This window comes from Cydia fagiglandana, chromosome Z (genome assembly GCF_963556715.1).
Source record: "Cydia fagiglandana chromosome Z, ilCydFagi1.1, whole genome shotgun sequence".
NCBI classification, from domain to species: Eukaryota; Metazoa; Arthropoda; class Insecta; order Lepidoptera; family Tortricidae; genus Cydia; species Cydia fagiglandana.
Genome location: NC_085959.1, coordinates 3,567,727 through 3,591,693, shown reverse-complemented (window position 1 = coordinate 3,591,693; position 23,967 = coordinate 3,567,727). Strand labels below are relative to the sequence as shown.

At 39.9% G+C, this 23,967-nt stretch overlaps 1 long non-coding RNA gene and 1 pseudogene across 1 annotated transcript in view; one reads left to right on the top strand and one right to left on the bottom strand.

The window, feature by feature from the left end:
- Positions 1 to 23,967, bottom strand: part of LOC134678786 (uncharacterized) — a 246,073-nt gene that overhangs the window by 1,758 nt on the left and 220,348 nt on the right. The window lies entirely within an intron of this gene.
- LOC134679025 (uncharacterized) lies at positions 5,462 to 9,950 on the top strand (annotated as a pseudogene).

Below are 23,967 nucleotides of genomic sequence, written 5' to 3'. Positions count from 1 at the left end.
TCCCGCCGAGACAGAGAACGCCAGATCACCGCAATGTCAACCGCCATTGACATAGAAAAATATATTGAGCTGGTGAGAGAAAGGCGTATTTTATAATTATGATTTAAGTCATAATGATTATAACTATTGCTAGACATGCGAAAATAAATATAAAATCCTTCTTTATCTCCAATATGTAATTCGGTAAAAATATTATGGAATTCACCTCGTTTCTTTCTTTTTTTTAATGCCTCTAATAGGCACAAAACGCAACGCAACGCTTCGTCTTCGGAAGATGAACTATTTAGCGACATGTTGCACATACAATAGCATAAACACTTTAGAACGCTTTCGTAAACCAAGCGGTCAGCGGTCAGCCGATCGCGGAACTTCTGACCGCTTTCTGTGTGCGCGGGCTCTAAGTATTAGTTACAAATGAAAATTTTGTGGGTTACTACGTTTACGTTTAAATACGTAGTAAACTGCATTACCAAATGTATAAGTAATTTATATGTATACGGCAAAAACGCAGTAGTCCACGTGAATTAGACAAAAGATATATACAATATCCGTAATAAAACGTTGCGGTTAAATAATTTGGGTGATCAAAACGCTGTAAGTATTTGTTTTCTTGTTGTATTTAAGTAATTTAGAACGCTTTAGATGTTTGCCAAATTTTTTTGCACGCCTTTAAAAATGATTTTTATGGCATCTTAAAGAAAATTGCACGAAATTTCAAATGTAGGTATACTTATATATTAAAAAAGCTCATTTCTCACTAAGTATGACACACTTTTGTGTAAATTTCTGGGGTGCATAATACAGGTTTATTTGAAATATTTGAATCTTACGGGAAGTAGAGTATCAGAGCCAATTGCCATCTTTCAAAAATATCATGCAAGCTAATTTTGGACAAGAGGCCTGCTTGTTGACTTCGCCTGCTAACAGTGAGTGTAGGTAGGCGGGTAAGTACGTACCCGCGACGCCGCCTATGCAATTCATTTTCACTAGCACGCAATAGTCCATTTCTTGGTACACGTTGTCTTTTATATCCTTCGCGCATACCAGGCCGACTCTATAAAAGTATACACTGTTATGCTATTTGATTCGGTCAAGTTATGGTCGATGTATGGGAAAGGAAAGCAAATTATATCTAGCTTGAAAAGAACCTACCTATTATGATACCTTGGGTACACTTGGGGCTTTATGCACACTGCACGCTACCCTCGCCCCTGACGCAACCCCTCCTTTAAGCACGAAATATGTCCCGGTAGATGGTTTTTTTTTCGTTTTTAAGAAAAGTATTAGAGTTTGGAAAAAAGTCAATGTAAGAAATAATCCTTAATGAATTCTTAACGAAAAAGGTTTATAAGTTTTTTGGTAAGATTCACCATATTCATGTATTGACTTGTTGAATTTCAATATAATGTATGTATGTAGGTAAGTATGTCAATTTATTGCACATAAACAAGTTTACACAAAACAGAAATAACAGAGTAAAAGATGTAAGTATAATTATGTACAAGCGCGAACTTATCCCTAATAGAGATCTCTTCCAGCTAACCTTTGATAAAATGAGAGAGGAACAAACACTAAAAGGTGAAAAGAAAAATGAACATATAACTATATTAATGTTTTGGACACACATAAAGTAGGACGAGAATAAAAAGGAAAAAGGAAATATAAGCCAGTAATATTAATACGAATAACCTAATGAATAGTGTCCGGAGTAGCGGTGGCCAATTTCACACAGAGGGTAATGGAGTCGTTTTTTTCAATAATGTTTTTAACATAGAATAAATAAATTATTCGTTTTCCAAAAGTACTCGTTAATTGGAAGTAAGTACCTACTTAAAACTTATTTAACCCATTATCACTCGTTGGGGCACCTGGTTAAATGCATGTTTTTACTACGATACACATTTTGACGTGGTTAAAAATGTTGTGATGCAATTGAACAGTAAAGAAACTCATTTTCAAACAACTCTTGGGCTTTTCTGATAGCAATCATCAGAAAAGCCCAAGAGTTGTTCGAAAATGAACATTTAAAAAAACGAATTAAGCTTTATAAAAAAGTGTTACGAAATTATACCAGAATAGATAGAAAAATTAGAATGCACTAAAATTCCGATAGAAGTAAGTTTTCTGGTAATAGTTAGTTAGTTAGGAGTATTTTAAGCCTCCAAGGAAGTAAAACCGTGCGAAATAAACTCGAATTGGTTCTAGATAGAAACACAGATGTTGACAAATTAAGGAATATGATTTCAATGGAAAATTATAAACAAGTCCTAAAACATGCAACCATGACATCGGTAGATGTAGAGTGATCGATCATTTCCTACTCATAAATGGATTATTATGCAAAATTAATCATTTACTCGTTTGTCGTTTAATCATAAAAATACTTAGGTGACTCCGTTACCTTCTGTGTGAAATTTGCCACCGCTACTCCGGACACTACTAATAAACATATACCTACCTACACCTACACCTATTATAAAGCATGTAATACATATATAAACATATTGCTATATCCTAACTATAATAATTAAAAACCGGGCTAGTGCGAGTCGGACTCGCGCACGAAGGGTTCCGTACCATAAAGCAAAAAAAAACGGAAAAAAAAGCAAAAAGAAAACGGTCACCCATCCAAGTACTGACCATGCCCGACGTTGCTTAACTTTGGTCAAAAATCACGTTTGCTCTATGGGAGCCCTACTTAAATCTTTATTTTATTCTGTTTTTAGTATTTGTTGTTATAGCGGCAACAGAAATACATCATCTGTGAAAATTTCAACTGTCTAGCTATCACGGTTCGTGAGTTACAGCCTGGTGACAGACAGACGGACGGACGGACGGACAGCGAAGTCTTAGTAATAGGGTCCCGTTTTACCCTTTGGGTACGGAACCCTAAAAATAAACAAACACACATAATAATACAGTGTGTAAGTCTAATACGGGCGATAAATTAAATCGGACATAGTATTCATTAGTGTAATCATGAAGTAAAAGGTTTTTTTAAGTTGCAGTTCATTACGACCCCATAATTTTTTTTTTAAATTTCTCAGCAGCTATGTATTGTAAACATGGTTGAGGTACCGAAATGTCAAATGTTCATTAGCAATACAACAATAGCATTTACAAACTTACCTATCTGGAGGAACATTCACAATACATGTTCGCATTACACTGCGTTTAATGTTTTGTAGTAATTTTGGTAGATAAAAGTACTACTAGGCGTGTTAAAAGATATTAAATCTTATTTATTTATCATGTTTATCAACAAGAAACTGACTTCATTTTAATCAGTCACGATGACAGCACTTGACGTGATTATTTCTAATCTGAGCAATAGACAAGCACCTTTGATAGGACACCTTTTTTGAAAATTCATTTAATATCAGTATCTCATAAGAAGTGATTATTGTGTATTCATTTCGTATTTAATTTGCCAAATTTTTTATACCAGGATGGCGGAAAATAAGCATACGGCCCGCCTAATAGTTGTACAGTTATTACCAAAATTATTTCGAGAATTAACTAAACCGTCTAAACAGCACAAAACTTGGTACATTGTATGAAAACGTGGCAACTCTTTGGTGAAATTGCAAGTTTCTTATTTTATTTCAACTCTGATTTGACAATGTCAGTCTTTCGATTCAAAAGTAATCGTATGTTATAAAAATGCCTCGTTTAACAAGTTTTAATGCTCCTGAATAAATGGGCATGATTTTAATTTACGGTGAAACACTACAAAATGGTCATCGAGCGCTAGCAGTGTACAGAGAGCGATTCCCTCATCGAGTTGTACCAAAAAACGCTTGAGTAAATTGTAAACGCGATACAGCGAGCTCGCGAAGGATTGCCCGTAACTGGAAGGGTGGAGGGGGCAAAACTAAACTCAGGTTTCTTAGAATTTGTATTGTTGTAAATTGTGTTTTTTAGTTTTCTTTTTTAGTTGGTTTTCTTTAAATTTCAGTTGTAATTTCAATGGGTCGTTATTAAAATTAATGATTGCTTTAATAAGATTTTTTGATGTAATTTGGTTTTAAACTAGGTAGTAATTTCGTCAGATAAAAAACATCATACTTATTTATTATTTACCCACTCATGACAGTTAATGGCATTACATACGTAATAGGAGTTTTTGAAAGTAACTGTCAATGAGCGTATAACGTGAGTGTGTTTGCATTACATTGCGGGCTGAATTATTTTGTATGGACAAAATTATTGTTGCAACTTTAAGTAAATGTTATCTAATTACCTTTACTTTGACCTATACTAACCACCGTTAAGAGATTCGCCCGTATTAGCCCGTATTATTACACACTGTATAATTAAGTATAATATCTTGGACACGCGCGCGGATAGTCCGCCGGTTCCTCTCTCCGCAGCCCTGACCACCGGTAGCCTCGGCCTTGCCCCGCTGCTGCTGCTGGCGGCGGCACCCTAGGTTAGGTTTTTTATAAAGTGTTTATTATGTATATTTTATTGTTTTGTAAGTGTTTTTATATTTTACTTTTATATTCATATTATAAATAACCTAACTTGAGACGAAAAATAAATTAAGAGTAGGTATACTATAATATTATATATGTCGCAGACTGTCATAATGAATGTATGACGGCTGCGTTTGATGGAATGTCAAGTATTGAAATAGTCTATGCTTGAGTGTGTTTGACTGCGATACAGTGACTTTTATATGAATGACCCGAACAGCTTCTTTAATGGATTGGTTCCTGGCTGATTCTGAGGACAGCCCGAAATGAGATGACATCCTGAGTGGAACCGTCAGTCAGATTTGAATTGGAAAAGTGTCGCAGTCAACCTCGCTGCATTCCTACAATTAATATTTTATGAATTCTATCGTTTTAGCTGTGCCGTTCATGGATTACCATTAATTTATCTACTCCTCGTTATATATATTATATACACTATAACATAAATTAGTAGGTAACTAGTCAATTTCAACATCGGGAGTCCAACTACCACAACTATTTCAATTTCTCCTTGAGCGAGGCAACAGACTGTGATTTCCGAACGTCTACTGGTAGCTCGTTCCACAATTTAGCTGCATGAGCAGTGAAGGACCTAGAGTATGTACGCGACTTTTTAGGCGGAATGGCTAAAGACAGATTTGTACTAGGTACTTAGATTGCAGATGGTGACCGCTGGCAGAAGCCAGAAAACTAAACCTTTCCGACAGATACGCAGGGAATGCGGGATTAAATCAGTACCGTCTTTACCATAAGGGCACACGGGGCCTGTGCCCAGGGCCCCCATCCTCAGGGGGCCCCCAAAGACAGACAGAAACACTATATTTGACTACCCATAACAAATAGAAGATTATAGTAGACAAATGTTAGTCTAATTCGCTTTCTCTACTTTCCAACAGGGCCCCAAATTCTTATGTGCCCAGGGGCCCCGGCATTGTTTAAGATGGCCCTGGATGAAATAATACGTTGAAAAGTAAAGAAAGAACATGCACATCCCTACGCCGACGTATCGGAAGAACATGCACATCCCTACGCCGACGTATCGGAAGAACATGCACATCCCTACGCCGACGTATCGGAAGAACATGCACATCCCTACGCCGACGTATCGGAAGAACATGCACATCCCTACGCCAACGTATCGGAAGAACATGCACATCCCTACGCCGACGTATCGGAAGCCAGCCAAGCTGCGAGCGGAAGGTGGATACACGGCCGTACTTTCGCAATCCAAATATACTGGAGGTATCTAATGCAGACATTCTGCAAGCGCTCAAGCTTATCAAGCAATTCCATCCTAAGGTCCACAAATGCAATATCCCCATAGGTAATCAAGGAGTGGCAGTAAGAGATAGCGAGCAAGACAAACTTTCGTGGGAAGAGTAAGAAAGCTTAGCAGTGGCCTCAAATAATGTAGCAAAGCAAACAGCTTCCTACTGACCTCAGATATATGCGGCGTCCATGAAAGTGTCTGGTCCAAGATGATACCCAAGTTTTTGACAGTAGAAGTCAGAGAATATAACATACTACCTACTAAATATCTATATAAATCGTACCTATAGGGAGAACCAGCTGGTTCACTGGTTCAGCTTGTTCCATTATTATTTCTTTCATTGAGACTTTGTTCTTTAAATAATAATCAGCCCGTAGGGCAGCTTGTGGCGAGCTGTTGTTGGGGAGTAACGACCCCATGGACCCGATTGCTCCCGAGAGTCGGTCAGGGTGTCCATCTCCGGCGTGTCTTCGTTGGTCAGAGTGGACCCCAAGGGGACCCCCAGGACTCTCAGCTCTAGCTTGCCTTCATTAGTCCAGAGAGGAGTCGCTAGAGCTATATGGTCCAGAGGTGGAAGTGAAAGATGCATACAGCCACTGGGTAAAAAGCGGCGCACACCCCTCCACCCCTGAGCCGCTCACACCGATGTTACTCATGGTCGTCTTCGCGACGGCAGTTTCAGGAGCCCATCTACTCAGCGGCAAGTCACCACCTGCCTCAGTAACGTGTAAAACATTGTTATTGCAGGTGTCCGACCTCTCAATAGCCAAGTCTCATTGTCCACCCAAACTGCAACCTATAGACCGGTATACTGTTCACTTTTTCTACAATAGTCCCAATGCCTGCTGAGACCGGTTCATGGGTGTCTATTGTTGCGCCTGTGAACGGGTTCGAGCAGGCGAGCTACATGAAATTAAAGCTCTTCAAGGGGCCTCTACGTGTTAGATCTATATCCCCACGCAAGCCTATCAAAAGACCGGGATTTATAGGCCCGTGAAATCCAAGGAATTACAATAATTGAAAAATAATTAAAACCCTGTTAGTGCCTAGACTAAGATAGAAAACTACAACTAAAAACAAAAAAATATATTTATGTTGAAACTATACTTAATCAATAAGATGTACTGCTACACTTTTTACTTGCCCTAGCGAGGAAACGATGATCGGGTAATCAAACTTGTCAGCAATCACATTCAGAATGCAATCACATTCAGAATGCTAATAAAATTGTCAATCGGGACATAATACTTCATGCTAAAAGGGGGGTTTGCGTCAGGGGGTGGAGAGGGGACGCTAGTGTGCGTAAAGCACCAAACCCATAAAATTTTGTTTAAATAAAACATAATTTGACATAATCATAAAAAATAATATGATTATGTTTAAATAAAACATAATCATATTAATCAGCGACATAATTCGATATTAACGTACATAGCATGTGATAAAGATAATTTTCAAAAATTGCAAAGTTCCCATGAATGTTCTTGTTATTTTTTTCCGAAAGTTTATTGCCAAACCTTCTTATGATAAGTTTCTATTACTAAGTTAAGGGTCATACCCTTAAGAGCCAACAGGAGTGGTCATTCCTCCATACAAACGTACTCCACGTTTTCCTCCGTGGTTTTTGAAGCTAGAGCAATGATTTTTTCAACACAGATTAATATTGTCAATATCTGTGTCGGACCGTTTTGCTTTTTTTGATATTTTTGTTGTTTAAGGCGCTAGAGCCCTTCAAAAATGGCCAAAATGGCCTAATTGACTATGCCGCAATGAGAGGCGTGGTATTCAAAACTGATATCAATTAGCCAAAAAGGCAAAACGGTCCAATACAGATAATTTCATAATTATTTAGATTTCCAAATTTGGTTCCAGTTCTGTGGGTGGGTGTGGATTACAGCGGCCACACTCGTATCTACGCGTGCCTATACAGGTCTCATAGCGGAAGCACGGAAACAACCCGGGTTTTCGAGCACCTACAACGGACGGCTGATAAACTTCTGGAGCAGTACCCTTCCGCAGAGCTGGTGATTTTGGGGGATTTTAACGCTCAATACGTTGAGTGGCTTGGTTCCCGGTCCACCGACCACGCAGGGAGGGCTGCTCACGATGTTTCTCTGGCCTATGGACTCTCGCAACTGGTACATTCTCCCACGAGAATTCCAGATATCGAGAACCATACGAGCTCTTTATTGGACCCCCTGCTGACCACACGTCCGGACGGATATTTCGTCTCAGTGAATGCACCTCTCGGTTCGTCCGATCACTGCCTCGTCCGGGCACAGGCACCTTGCGCGCGGCCCGATCCACCACAGCCAGCTAGCTCGCGGCGCGTGTGGCATTATAAGTCAGCAGATTGGGACGGACTGCGTGAATTCTACGCCTCGTTCCCGTGGAGGCAGCTCTGTTTCACATCAGACGATCCTGACTCCTGTGCAGCCAATGTTGCCGAGACAATACTGCTGGGAATGGATTGTTTCATTCCCAACTCGGTAATAGCTGCGGGAGCAAAGCGACGTCTTTGGTTTAATCGGCCTTGTAAAGAAGCTACAGTTCGCAAGCAAGCCGCTTACAGGGCTTGGACCAAGGCCGTAGCTAATAAGGATCCGAACGTTTCTGATGTGAAGCGCAAATTAAACGCTGCCTCGAGGTCCAGTAAAAAAGCCATTGCCAGGGCTAAATACGATTTCGTCGGCAGAATTGGTGAGAAACTAGCGGGCTATCCCACTGGGAGTCGCGCGTTCTGGTCACTTGCCAAAGCTGCCGAGGGAAATTTTTGTCAGTCGTCTTTACCACCACTGCGGAAAGCTGATGGTGATCTGGCCCACAGTGCAAAGGAGAAAGCCGATCTCCTTGGTACTCTTTTTGCCTCGAACTCGACCCTGAACGACGACGGTAGCGCCGTGCCGCCCACCATCCCGCGGTGCGTATACTCCATGCCAGAAATCTCATTCACGCAGAGGGATATTCGGCGGGAGTTGCTATCCCTGAACGTCCATAAGTCGAGCGGGCCAGACGGCATACCAGCTCTTGTGCTAAAGCAGTGTGCTCCTGAGTTATGTCCCGTGTTAGCGCGTCTTTTCTCACTCTCTAGCGACAAACGGCATGTTCCATCTTCGTGGAAGACGGCCCTTGTACACCCTGTGCCTATAAAAGGGCGATAGATCGGACCCATCGAATTACAGGCCTATCGCTATTACCTTCCTTCTCTCTAAGGTCATGGAGCGTATAATCAACATGGAGGTGACAGCAGTACTCAATGGAGTACTGCTGTCACCTTTGGGCAGGAGCACCTGGATGCCAGCTTGGACCCTTCGACTCAGTCCAAAGGCACGCTGTGCGAATCGTCGATGATCCCAAACTCACAAGCTGTATTGAACCTTTAAGTCTAAGGAGAGACTTTGCCTCCTTGTGTGTGTTCTACCGCTTGTACAATGGGTTGTGCCCTGAGGAACTATTTGACATGATGCCAACGGCCGCTTTCTATCACCGCACCGCTCGCCGTCGGCAGGGTGTTCATCCTCACACCCTAGAACCTAAATAGTCGCGTACTGTGCGATTTAAGAGGAATTTCCTCCCGCAGACGCTCCGGCTGTGGAATGAGATCCCTCCCGAGGTTTTCCCGAGGGTCTACAGTATGGGGTTCTTCGAAAAAGGAGTGTACAGGTTTTTAAAAGGTCGGCAACGCGCATGTAACACCTCTGGAGTTGCAGGCGTTCATAGGCTACGGTGACTGCTTACCATCAGGCGGGCCGTATGCTTGTTTGCCACCGATGTGTTATAAAAAAAAAAGGTTACGATTGGTTAAGTTTTGGAGGAGGAAACAGTGGAGTACGAAACCTCGATTTTTGACATTTTTACGCAGGATTTTTCGCCTCAGCTGCAGTTGTCCCTATCGCACTAATTTTAGGGGCGGAGTCAAGTTTCTAAATACGTACACTGCCAGAAAAGTGATGGGCAATAGTCGACATTTAATGTCGATAATCTAGTGATGTAAAAAGTTATCGATAAACCGTCTTGTGTGAAAATATCTAGATCCTCCTAAGACACAAGGGGTTTTGCGTTGAGAGGGAACACATTTTTGTAGTTACATATACAATTTATTTTGAACTTTTTGATTCTAATATTTCAAATTAGAAATCAAAATCAAAAATATTTTATTTTTTACATTAAATAAGTAAAAGTTTATTGATAAGGTAGTGTAACACGGCTGTTTTGAAAGGGGGTAAAATAAATGAATGAAGAGCTCCGGCTTGTCTAAATTGGAAACAGCCATGTTAACAAAATAAAATTAAATCAAAATAAAATAAAATAAACTAAATGGAAACCTTGCTGTAGGAAAGCTAGGAGGAGAAACAATTAGACAAATTTAAAACTAACAAACTTTATTAACCTAATAAATAATTTGAAAAGCTCAGTGGCAAAGCTGGGTCGCTTCACAGGTTCAAGTTATGAGGATTTACTCCAATTAACTAAATACTAAAAACTAAATTTCGAAATACCTAAGTTTTATGCACCAGAACTTTCAAAACTTTAAACTGAAATAACTAAATAACTACTCTAAATTACATTTTAAATTTGTAGGTAGCCGAGCGCAGACGCAATTTAAAAATTAAAGATGCATCGGACCGACCTCAAAAACTGCTACCGGACCTGGAGCAGCGGGGAGTGACCTCGCCTATCCCCCGGGAAGCTGACTGCTAACCTGGTTGGAGCCGGCCAGTGCAGATGGCGTGGGATAGATCCCACAGCATTTTAAAAGTTCAAAACATCTTCGAAAGAAATCTAAAGCTCATGAAACATCTTGGAACATCGAAAGCTTCTAGAAACATCGAAAGCTTCTAGAAACATCGAAAGCTTCTAGAAACATTGAAAGCTTCTAGAAACATCTTGAAACATCTAGAAACATCCCGGCTCCTGTAAACCGAGAAAAGGATATATTAGCCGACGACTTAATGGCCGCTAAAGAAAAAATGAAACAATTGGAAATTTAGCTCACCGCACTGGAAGCTGTTACGACTTCTCGCGGAGCACTCCCAACCCTCGAGCAGGAGTCAACTCTGTAAAGAACCAAAACCTGGTGTTGGCGACTGGCTGGCGCGCGACCTCTTTCGAACATATTATTTGTAAAACCTTTGATTTACCTTTTGATTTTTATTATGTCAATTCTGTCTGCCTGTCACCGCCTACATATTAAGATCTTGTTGTGCTTTCTTAAATAAATTATTTATAATATTTGTATAAAATCTGCGTGTTTCCATTATATCACCAATTCATCATACAGTCCACTTCACTAGCTATCATTTTGGTCCTGGAGTGACGCTCACGCGTTTAAACCTTTCGTGGCACACAGGTTGGGAGAGATATTGGAAACCACCAATCCATCCGATTGGAGGTGGATCAATACCTCTCTCAACGTCGCTGACGATGCGACAAAACCAAAACGAACTGACTTTACCGCAACTCATCGGTGGTTCACCGGTCCACAGTTCCTTGTTGAACAGTCTTGCACTTGGCCGACCGAGCGCGTCACTGACGAGGGAGAGACCTCATCAGACCCCGAGTTAAAATCGGATCTGATGGTTCTGCTCCTCGACACCCCACTCTCGAATTCGTTACCTGACTCAACGCGTTTTAGCTCCTGGCTACGCTTACTACGTGCCACTGCCCGTTTTCTCCAGGGCGCACGCCTATTCCGGTTTAAACTGTCTCGGCCAATAGATCCAAATTCCAAACTCTACATTGACAACACCACGTCTCCCCACCGGCTTCACGCGTCAGACATGATAGAAGCGGAGAATATGTTGGTCCGTCAAGCACAAACAGAGAGTTTCCCCGAGGAATTATCGAACTTACGATCTTCGAAGCCAGTGCCCAAGAATAGTCGGATTAAGAAATTGGCGCCTACACTTGATGGAGAAGGCATAATGCGACAAAACACGCGCATAAGTTCCGCACCGGGAGTGAACGACGAGATGAAATCACCCATGATTCTCGACGGCCGCCACTACATTTCACGACTCTTGATCCTCCACGAACATATCAAAGCCGCGCATCAGTTTAATGAGCTCGTCCTAACTGAACTTCGGCAAAGATATTCGATATTAAGAGCCAGAGGAACCATCCGTAGCGTAGCAAGCGCCTGCCTGAAGTGTAAGAGATGGAACACGAAACCTATCCAACCTCAGACCGGCAACTTACCACCAGAACGTCTTGATCACCACAAAAGACCATTCACCCACGTGGGCCTTGATTACTTTAGCCCGATCCTAGTAACGCTATATCGACGGAGCGAGAAACGATACATCGCCTTATATACATGCCTCACAACCAGAGCGCTTCACCTCGAAATCGTGAACTCACTCACTGCAGATAGCGCCATAATGAGCCTCAGACGCTTCATTGCTCGCCGGGGATCGCCCACTACCATATTTTCCGATAACGGGACTAACTTTGTTGGCTCTTCCCGCGAACTGCGCTCCCTACATGACAACTCGGTCGTAGAGTACGCCACTAATCACAAAATCGACTGGCGCTTCATCCCACCAGCATCCCCGTTCATGGGCGGCGCCTGGGAGCGGCTTGTGCGGACAGTGAAAGCAGCCCTCAGATCTTGCCTAACAAATCAACCACTGAAGGAAGAGGTCCTGTCAACGCTCCTACTCGAGGCTGAATCGATAGTGAATTCCAGGCCACTTACATACGTCCCGTCCTCCCCAGATGCACCAGAGGCGTTGACACCATTCCATTTTATCCTCGGCTCCTCATCAGTAGTTCCATGGACCACGTCGCTGACAGACGCAGACCTATCCCGACGATGTGACTGGCGGAGAACCCTGCGCCTAGCAGATCAGTTTTGGGCACGATGGCTACGGGAGTACCTACCGACGCTACGTGCAAGGGGACCGAACAACAACTCGCTGAACCTTAGTGAGGGTGACGTGGTGCTAATCGCCGATCCTACCCTTCCTCGTGGTTTGTTGGCCACTAGGAACGGTAGCAAAGGTCTACCTAGGACCCGACGGAGCGGTCCGCGTGGCAGACGTCCACACCAGAGGGGGCGTGCTGCGCAGACCGGCCCGGAAACTTATCCTGATGGAGGCCGCGCCCTAGCCAGTAGCCACCAGTGGTTAGTGTTCCACTGGGGGTCCGGTATGTTGGCGACTGGCTGGCGCGCGACCTCTTTCGAACATATTATTTGTAAAACCTTTGATTTACCTTTTGATTTTTATTATGTCAATTCTGTCTGCCTGTCACCGCCTATATATTAAGATCTTGTTGTGCTTTCTTAAATAAATTATTTATAATATTTGTATAAAATCTGCGTGTTTCCATTATATCACCAATTCATCATACAGTCCACTTCACTAGCTATCACCTGGTTAAGAACAAACCCACAATGTTTCGCGCCATTGTGGAATTGATCACAACTAAATTCCATTTATACTTACTCAGTGGAACACACCGAAGGACTCGAACTGCTTCCACCATTTTGACCACCATGTGGAATGTGTGGTCTTACCACAAAATAGGGCTCATGCGAGCGTGCGTCCCCGGAGGGGTCCACACATCAAAAGTGCATGTCACCTCAGAATGACCTCCTCATATGTTGAGAACAAAAGGCCAAAAACAAAAGTAGGGTGCCAATCCCTGAAGACACAAATCCTTCGAAAATTCTGAACTGATTTATCTAGAGAACTCTTTCTTGAGCCTAAGAATATTTTATCATTAAATCTAATAATGTTTCATTTCAGAGCCACTTTGTCAGTCTGTAATTTCTATGTTTTGTTTTACATCAATATTATTTTTTATCTAAAAAAGTCATACCTAAATCATACAAAGTTTTCCTGGAATGACAACATAAATATCTCATGTTTTACTTATATTTACTTATATGACAACCCCGACAACAGATAAGCATCAAAAGGTGCATCTGAATGCAACAGATTATGCAAAGAAGTGCAATCAATCGCGTTCGTTTGGGATATTGTTAAAAACGTTGAAATAAGAAAAGGAATTCAACCCAAAAATATTAATTAATAATTTGGCCAAGTCCGAGATAGCTCGAGACATTTAGTGTTCCGTACGGCTACCATCAGTTTGGCATTGACATAAACGATATCGTGAACGTAATTTACTTCCTATAGGAGTATAGGTATATCTCTTTCGCACTAATATGTCAGTACGAGCGAGATACATAGAAAGTAAATTACGTTCACGCCCACGGTAGCGTTTATGTCAATGCCAAACTGATGGTAGCCGTACCGCTCGCATCGTTACATTTTACAGAGGTTGTTTGCCTGTTTTTAGGATACCGTATTCAACTACACACACAGAACAATAGTACAAAGTGTCTAAGTGCGAAGGCCGAAGGCCGAGCTTTAGCAAAATGTCATCGCTTTAGCCGTCCTCCGCGTAGCCCGAAGGCCCGAAGCGTCCAGGATGTCAGTGCTTTAACACAGAACAATAGTACAAGTGTCTAAATGCGAAAGCCGAAGGTCGAGCTCCGCGTAGGGCCGAAGGCCCGAAGCTTCCAGGATGTTAGTACTTAAACACAGAACAATAGTATAAGTATCTAAAGGCGAAGGCCGAAGGCCGAGCTCCGCGTAGGGCCGAAGGCCCGAAGCGTCCAGGCTGTCAGTTATGTATGTGTTTAACCACTGACATCTTGCAGGCTTCGGGCCTTCGGCCCTACGCGGAGCTCGGCCTCCGGCCTTCGCATTTAGACACTTGTATTAATTACCTGTGTTTAGAACTGACCTCCTGGATGCTTCGGACTTTCGGCCCAATGCGACTTCAGCCTTTGGATCTTGCGACTTAGACACTTGTACTTAAAAATACTTGGAAAAGTTACGGGAGGCGCGCGTCTGTCGGACGCTTCGGATCTTCGAATCGCTCCTTCGGCCTTTGCATTTAGTTAGATTCTTGTACTATTGCTTTGTGTTTGAATACCGAAGTCGAGCATCTCGCGAATGCTTGATGTATTATAATAATTTAGAGTAAGGCCAAGCGCGCACCACGATTTTTTGTCCTGCGATAATTTTGTCGCAGAAATGCAACGTATGTGTTTATATGTTAGTGCGCGCATATGTGACAAAAAAATCGCAGCGATTTTAAAATTGTGATTTATCACATTTTTCCGCGATTGTTCGAGACGCGATTGTCGCAAAGTGAATTGCAGCATGCGGAGTTGTATGGCCCCGCGCGCACTATAATAATAAAATCGCACCCCGGCCGGACCTCAGTCGGCATTTCGCTCTCCAAACCCCAACATCTCGGCACCTGCGTCTCCAATGGAGTCTCAAAATGAGACGCTAGATGTTCACCATTCAATTATTGAAATAGACGGGGATCACCTTTGTGTTATAAATGCTCAAAGTCATACAGCAATCGCATATTAAAGACACGTTTCATGACAAGCGACTGGTACGAAATCCATGTTGAGAATGAACAAATCGTCGACTTTTTCATCGCAGTGCGCGCAGTGAATTTTCTGCGATACTTATATTACAGCGCGATTCTAAAATCGTGTCGCAAAAATTAATATCGTAATATCGTGCGCGCTCGGCCTATAATACCTTAAATGTATACTCCTTCAATTTGAATTTAGAACTCATTATTATTTTTTATTTGATTTTGTTTCTAGTTCTATGCCATATATATAGACTTTAATATTATTTAGAACTGCTAAAAAAGAAGATCGGCTTACTTTAAATATTTCGTCAATTTTAACTTTGTTTCTAAAAACTGTGATATTTAACTGTCATATACTATTAATGTCTTCCAAAATTATTTTCTCGTAACAGGAGAGGCTACCGCGAAAACCGAAATTCGCAATTTGCGGGGATTTTCTCTTTTACTCCAATGAAGGCGTAATTAGAGTGACAGAGAAAAATGCTCGCAATTTGCGAACTTCTATTTTCGCGGTTATAGCTCTGAATCTTGTTGCTCACCTTTCCGTTCAAAAATATACATAAGTACTGAATATAATTAATAGATATTATAATTATACAATTAATACAGAAATGTAATGGTACTTAATGAAAAGGAATATTGTGTATATTGTTTCGACGAATCAGATACTCTCAATAAAATCTATACATGAGGCCAAAGCTGTTCATAAATATTAAATGACTTTATTATCTCTATACGCCTTACTAACTCTATGTGTCCTATTGTGGGAAAAAAAAAAACACAACGACAGTCAAGAACGGAATTCTTAATTTGAAGTTTTCAGATTTTTGAGATGCCTAGTCCATTGGTTGGAAAGCCCGTTCGAAATTGAAACTTATTTGCAATATAATAAGGTCGTATTTTGTAGATCTCTCTCATACTTATAGTAGGCTATTGAGATAAAATTAAATATCCCACAAAATAAGCAAGCAGAATTAAACTTTGTGTCAAAGACATAAGTCATAAATTTCAATGCCAAAGTTTTAACTAAGCATGTTTCTCGTAAAAATTACTGCCTAATATGAATTGACCAGTGTAAGCATCAGTTAGCTAGCCCTAAGCAACCAAAGGTCAAGCTGCAGTTGAAAAACTAATAAAGATAAAGTTAAGCTGATAATTTTCCCGCCGTCTCCATGCTTCTTTAAGTTGGGTATTGACTGGTCAGCTGCCTGTTAGCTATAGTTTTCACGAAAATCGCCAGGACAGAGGTGAAAATTTTTGTATGAAAACTTGCAACTTTAAATGCATTTTTTGACGAAACTATTGCAGTCTAAAATGAAGTCAAAATCAGTCCATCGACTCAATTTTTTGCAAGCTTTCTAATGGTACCCCACACGATTCTTACAAATGAAAAAAGTTTCAGCCTACCTCTCTCAACCCCCTAAATTTCCCCCTTTAATAAGAAATAAGCAGTTTTGACTTATTTACAATATGAGTGGTGGTAATTGCTATAACTGTTCCAAATTTTAGGTATCTATGTCAAACGGTCTCTGAGAAAAACGTATTTAACTGATTTGCAAGACCGAAGTGATCCCATAAGTGTTCCGTAAACAAAGTTTTGTACGGAACACTAATAAGAAAATGTCTACGTTACAGTAGATACAAATATTAAAAATGAAAATAAACTAACTTATCTATAAAATAAAACTAAATTAAAACTAAAAACTAATACTAAATAAAATAAGATAAAATTAAAATATATCTAAGTAATTGGGCCCCTTTGGCATGGTGCCGAGGACGCTGGCAGCATTTCCCCGCTGTATTGCTAAGCTAATACGTTGAGCGAGAAAGCTGCCAGCTCTTCGGTCACCAGTGAAGTCTATAATCCTTTTCGAAAGCTCCTTAAATTTTATTGCATGGATATGGGTTTACAATTTTTTTAGGTACAGTCACGCTCCGTAATTGTCGAGCAATTTAAGGTCCTAGCTAGGGAATGCAATCTCGCACCAAGATTGGCGATTCGAGATCTCGCACGAAAAATCCGAATCGACATTGGGTGTTTCGAGATCTCGACAGTCAGATTTTCGGGATCGAGATTAATAACTCGACGAGATCAAATTTGACAAAGTAACTAAAAATGTGTTATTTTAATCAAAAATCTCTAAGAATTCCAAACATATAATATGTAGGCGGCACATCGTAAAATCGGGCGTATCGAGATATTCCTAGGAATATAATGAAACGCCGACATTTCATGATCTGCCTAGCGAACTCCAGCCATTTTGTGCAAACCTCAAGGTGTGATATTCTAATATTCCTATAGTCTATAGGCAAATTAAACAAAAGTCGTCTCTTTCACGATTTTCGTCGACATCCCTTCTAAATATCTAAAACTGGTATGGACGTGTTCCTCGTGGTCTCCAGAATATGAATAGACCGGTTTTTATTTTATGGAGGGGTAGGGGGGACGTGTCGAAAAAAGGAATGAAAAAGTGGGCGGCCGACCACCATTGATATTTGTTCACGTCTTTAGGCCTATGGGACCGATCGGTTCGTGTGAGATGTCGTTTGAAAGAGTATTAAACGTGCAATTATTGTTTTATATAATAACCGTAGTCATAACTGTAGTCGTTTACAAAATATTTTAAAATATATGATTTTTTACCGTGCATGGATAGCATAAGTACTGACAAAACATGCGTCTAACTCAATAAATTATAACTTTACCGCAATTAATGTTATTATAAAATAAACAAATATTTCATTAGCTTTCCAAAAACATAAGTATTATTGCTGTATGATATTATATAACCAAGTAATGATGAATTTTGTTCCGTCACGTAAATGGCGGGCGACCGACCTCAACTGTTCATTATTTCTCGGGTTCTATTTTACTGATCAATTGGTGATGCATACCATTAGAAAGAATATTAAACATACTATAACTGGTTTCTGATAACCGTAGTCATAACTGTAGTCATTTACAAAATCATTGAAAATACATATATGATTTCTCGATCAATTATTTTACAATGCGCCCGCTATGAAGCTAGGAATATCAAAGAATGCATTGATCTGATGGATCTGCCATCTCTTTCATAAGGAAGATCGTGATATGCCTGGGTTAATATTAGATCAGGAAATGGTGGCGTTTCATGATACGCCTAGGATTACGATTTTACGATATGCCGCCGACATACTACTTATTTAAGGTAAGTACCGCATGTTATATTTTGAAAATAACAACAACAAATTAAATTGACATTTAACATAAAATCAATTTAAATTTTTACTGTACTTCTATGAAATGCTATCGACTATTTACCTTTACTTAGAAACTGCGTAACAATAAAATAGCTAAAGCCGGACACATAATAGCACTGCCTGAACAAGATGAATCTAAGGTCCTATATTACTTAAAACAAAGAATTTCACTTTCAGTCTTGTTCGAGATCTCGAAAATATTTATCGAGATCTCGACCGAGATTGCATATATCGAGATTTTCGGTCAACTAGATTAAATTTCGATAATACGTGCGAGATCTAGCGAGATCTCGAAATTGCGAGATCTAGATTGCATTCCCTAGTCCTAGCTGAATTGGTAGTTTCATACACTTACTCTTACTCTATAGAATGTCCAATCCTGCCTTACAAAGATTTCTCGAAGACGTTAATATTTATATTTGTCATGTCTATACTTCGTTTCAGAGCATTATTGAAAAAAAATACTTACTTGATACTAGTATTAACCACTAAGTACATAAATAGGGTAATTCGCCAGTAACAGGCCACTATTAGTAACTGGCCACGCCAAACCAAAAACGAATTCTATTCACCTATAAATAGAATTCATTTTAGTATATTTAAGGTGGCCAGTTATTGAAACCTTATACCTACTAAAATGAATTCTGTATAAAGGTGAATAGAATTCATTTTTAGTTTAGGGCGGCCAGTTACTTAACTTGGCCAGGTACTAAACGTGGCCAGTTACTGGCGAATTACCCTATTCGATATCGAGTTCCGTAAACGTAAGCCGGGTAAGTAAAAAAGTTCAATCGCAATAGGGTAATTCGTCAGTGGCCACCCCAAACCAAAAATGAATTATATTCACCTATAAATATAATTAATTTTAGTATAAGGTGGCCAGTTATTGAAGCTATTGAAACCTTATACTAAAATGAATTCTGTTCATAGGTGAATAGGATTCATTTTTAGTTTAGGGCGGCCAGTTATTAAAAGTGGCCAGTTACTGGCGAATTACCCTACTTAGTAGTAGCAGTAACAAAAAGTGACAATGCAACCCATACAACCATTTCTAGTCGCCGTTACGACGCGGTGTTGACACATCTTGTGTCGACACCGTCTGTTTCGGTCACAATTCCAGTCGCAGAGTCGTCGCCGTGTCGACACAGTTACCAGAAATGGGGAAGGGTCGACACATGACACAAAGTGACATAAAGTGTGGTCGCCGTGTGCACACATTGTTTCGGGTTTGCGACTACTTTATGCCAAAATCATTCGTTCATTCGTTCATTTCGTTCCTGTCAAATGGAAACTGTCAGATGGAAAAATGCTTAAATAAAAATAAGTGACATTAATACGCCATCTCTAAAACGGATTACAAGACGTAATTATATATTGTTTGCATTTATATTACAATAGGACTTAAATTATTATGGGGAATTAAACTGCTCGAGTGATTTGATAAACTAAGTGTAATATAATCAACGCGCCACCACATTGTTTTAGTTTAGCCGGAAATGAAATTGTTTACTTCTCAGTGCCTGTGTTCATAACTATATTATTTGATGCATTGTTAGTACTTCGATGCGTATACTATACTTAAATAACAGAAATAACGCTTTATACATAGTTTACATAGTTTTAAAAATGTTATAATTAAAATTATTTTACTTATCTTAAGTTAACTTGCATGACATACAATGTACATCTGGTCTCCCGCGATACAGGCCTAGCCTAGTGCGGGGACTCCTGGAATCTCCGAATGTCAAGTTGGTTATGCACAACTCTTATCAGTAACTCGTGTTGTTATGTTACCACTGTATTCTTTCTGTGCAATAAAAATATTTTTTACTTTTACTTTACTTTACTATATACTACGAAACTTGTTAATTATGATGTATAAATATGGTTTAAGGCTGAGAAATATTGCAGTCACAAAGTAGTCGCAAATGTTTCGACTTTGTGTCGACTCTGTGTTGACACATGACACGCGCTGTCAAAAGTAATAACAAAGTTACTGGATTTGCAAAATGGCTCCTTGTGTTCATTCGTTTTCAGATATTCTCAAAGTGTAAGAGCCATGCAGTGGAATAAAAAAAAGTTAATCCTCATATTTTAATCGCGATTAATTTAGTCGACCTAACATAGATTGAAATTGCATTAATCTGAATATTAATCGAATAATTTATCGATTAAATCTCGATTGAAAGTTGACAGGGGGACATTTTTGTACGTAAATGGAATAGGATTTGCATGTAAATATTTCCCACCTTTTCGGGGCGGGGACAAATGGGAACACACAATTTTTGGATGTATTCCCATTTATTCCCGCAGGGAACAGATGGAATAGGATTTGAAAGTAAATATTTCCCATTTTTGCCCCCCTTATCGGGCTGGGGACAAATGGGAACACACAATTTTCGGATGTAATCCCATTTATCATTTATCCTCGCAGGAAACAGATGGAATAAGATTTGCATGTAAATATTTCCCATTTATTCCACCTTATCGGGGTGGGGACAAATGGGAACACACAATTTTCAGATGTATTCCCATTTATCCCCGCAGGGAACTGATGGAATAGTATTTGCATGTAAATATTTCCCATTTTTTCCCACCTTATCGGGGTGGGGACAAATGGGAACACACTATTTTCGGATGTAATCCCATTTATCATTTATCCTCGCAGGGAACAGATGGAATAAGATTTGCATGTAAATATTTCCCATTTTTTCCACCTTATCGGGGTGGGGATAAATGGGAACACACAATTTTCAGATGTATTCCCATTTATCCCCGTAGGGAACAGATGGAAGAGGATTTGCATGTAAATATTTCCCAATTTTCCCACCTTTTCGGGGTGGGGACAAATGGGAACACACAATTTTCAGATGTAATCCCATTTATCCCCGCAGGGAACAGATGGAATAGTATTTGCATGTAAATATTTCCCATTTTTTCCCACCTTATCGGGGTGGGGACAAATGGGAACACACAATTTTCGGATGTAATCCCATTTATCCTCGCAGGGAACAGATGGAATAGGATTTGCATGTAAATATTTCCCATTTTTTCCACCTTATCGGGGTGGGGACAAATGGGAACACAAAATTTTCGGATGTATTCCCATTTATCTCCGTAGGGAACAGATGGAATAGGATTTGCATGTAAATATTTCCCATTTTTTCCACCTTATCGGGGTGGGGACAAATGGGAACACACAATTTTCGGATGTATTCCCATTTATCTCCGTAGGGAACAGATGGAATAGGATTTGCATGTAAATATTTCCCATTTTTTCCCACCTTATCGGTATGGGGACAAATGGGAGCACACAATTTTCAGATGTACTCCCTGGCGTGACAATGTGACGTAACGTGACAGGTGCGACATTTCGACAAGTCTCATTGTTGCTGACGTCACAGGCATCCATGGGCTACGGTTATCGCTTACTATCGGGCGGGCCGTATTCCTGTTTGTCACCATCATTGTATTATTTTTAAAAACTTTATCATATCGGCAAAAACATGTATTTCTTTTGCGATGTTTATGATGATAATGATGGAAATTGTCACAAGATTTCAAAGAACTTTCGGTAATTCTTGAGTTCTGTGTCGGAATTTCGTGACAATTGTCGTATTTCTTGTAACAAATGTCATTAGCTTCGCAAAATAAGTACTTATTAACTGGCGACATGGTGGAGTTTTTTTTTAATTAACATGTTGGTGGCAAACAACCACACCGCCCGTCTGATGGTAAGCGTTTACCGTAGCCCATGGAGGCCTGTGACTTCAATTACAGTGATGTAGACAATAGGGAATATTAGGCAAAGCTCTGCGTAGGTGGCACTAGTAGTACACATACAGTAAACAAACATGCGTCACTACGTCACTCACATATCGCCTATCGTGAAACACGACAATCGAGGGTTCGGTTTCTGCCTCTCTATCACTCTCGCATATTCGAGCGATAAAGAGGCGGATAACTAAATTTCGATTTTCGCGTTTACCGGTAGGCACTTGTTAACAAACCGCCTTGATGCATCAATGTCATATTTTATTGTCTTTGAAAACTTGTCAAAAAACAGTTTAAGGCACAGTATGTATAAGTTAGTCTATGAATTTACTGAGTCGGTAGTGCTGCACTCTGGCGGCAGAACATTGCAGTAATATACCCTATTGTTGGACCTGTCACGTCCTAAAACCTATAAAACAATATTCATGACGACTTTTATGACAACATGCGTAGCCGCCATCTTGGATTATAAAATGGTCATCATTTTCGAATTCTGCACTCCCTAAAACCTATAAATCGACATCCGTGACGACGCAAGTTATCTTTATTTTCAGATCTAACCAATTGCTACAGAATACAAAGGACAAAAAAAGAAGCAAGGAGGTAATGAAACAAGCAAAAATACTGATGATTCCTCGACGCAATTGGATGATTCTTAAATTGTGTCCAGATTTTCTTGTCATAAAAGTTTTTATTTTTCACATATAACTCACACAAGCTCCGTGACATTTCGACCTTGTAATTTTTTTAATGTTTTTGTTTATATATGCGTATCTCACTAGAATAATATAATCAAGGTATGTTTATGTTTGATGGTTGAAATAGTAACTGTAAAAATTATATTTGTGTCTTATATTCCTGCCGAAGACTTATTTTTCCTTTTCCCTCTACACAAGTTAGGCCAAGTAATAAGAATTTAGGGCTCTCAATTTTATCTTGACTTCTACATCAGTAAAGCTACGAGGCCATGTTTGGTATCGTTTTCGTATAAATTCACAGTACCAAATTTAGTTATGGTATCACATTGACACCATTCCGAAGTAAAAACATATAAACTTATTAAAAACTTTCTTTTAAACTCCTCTTCACGCTTAAACTGCTGAACAGTTTTAATTTAAAGGTACACATATATTTTGAGTCCCGAGACAGAACATGATAAGTTATGTCAAAAATCATCCTTTAAAGGTGTGAAATGTGGTGCAGGCGGAATTCAGAATTGAATTCTTGAAGTTAATACTTACTGTTTAAGTTTAGGTTTGAAGTCATGTTTTTTATCATTTTCAACTAAATCAAAGATGTAGAATTGTAGACCATCCCAAATTTCATATAAATCGGTTCAGCGGTTATTGATTGTCCGTACAAATTTTCACGCCACTTTTCACACCTTCAAAAGATGATTTTGGTTATAAGATCTATCCTATGTCCTGTTCCGGGACGCAAACTATTTCTATACCAAATTTCAACGAAATCGGTTCAGCGGTTAAGCGTCAAGAGGAGTTTAAAAAATACCGGCCAAGTGCGAGCCGGACTCGCGTATATAGGGTTCCCTACATTAAGTCCGCCTCGCGCTTGGCTGCACATTTCTAATAGGTTTTCCTGTCATCTTAATAATCGTGATAGGTAAAGGACTATTTTGTGTATTTTTTTCAAAATTTATGACCTAGTAGTTTCGGAGATAAAGGGGGGGGGGCAATGGTAATTTTTTGGGTATAAAATCAATTTGTTTACGTTATCTGTCCGTCTTTGGGTCTCTAATTTACATATATGTACCAAATTTCAACTTAATTGGTC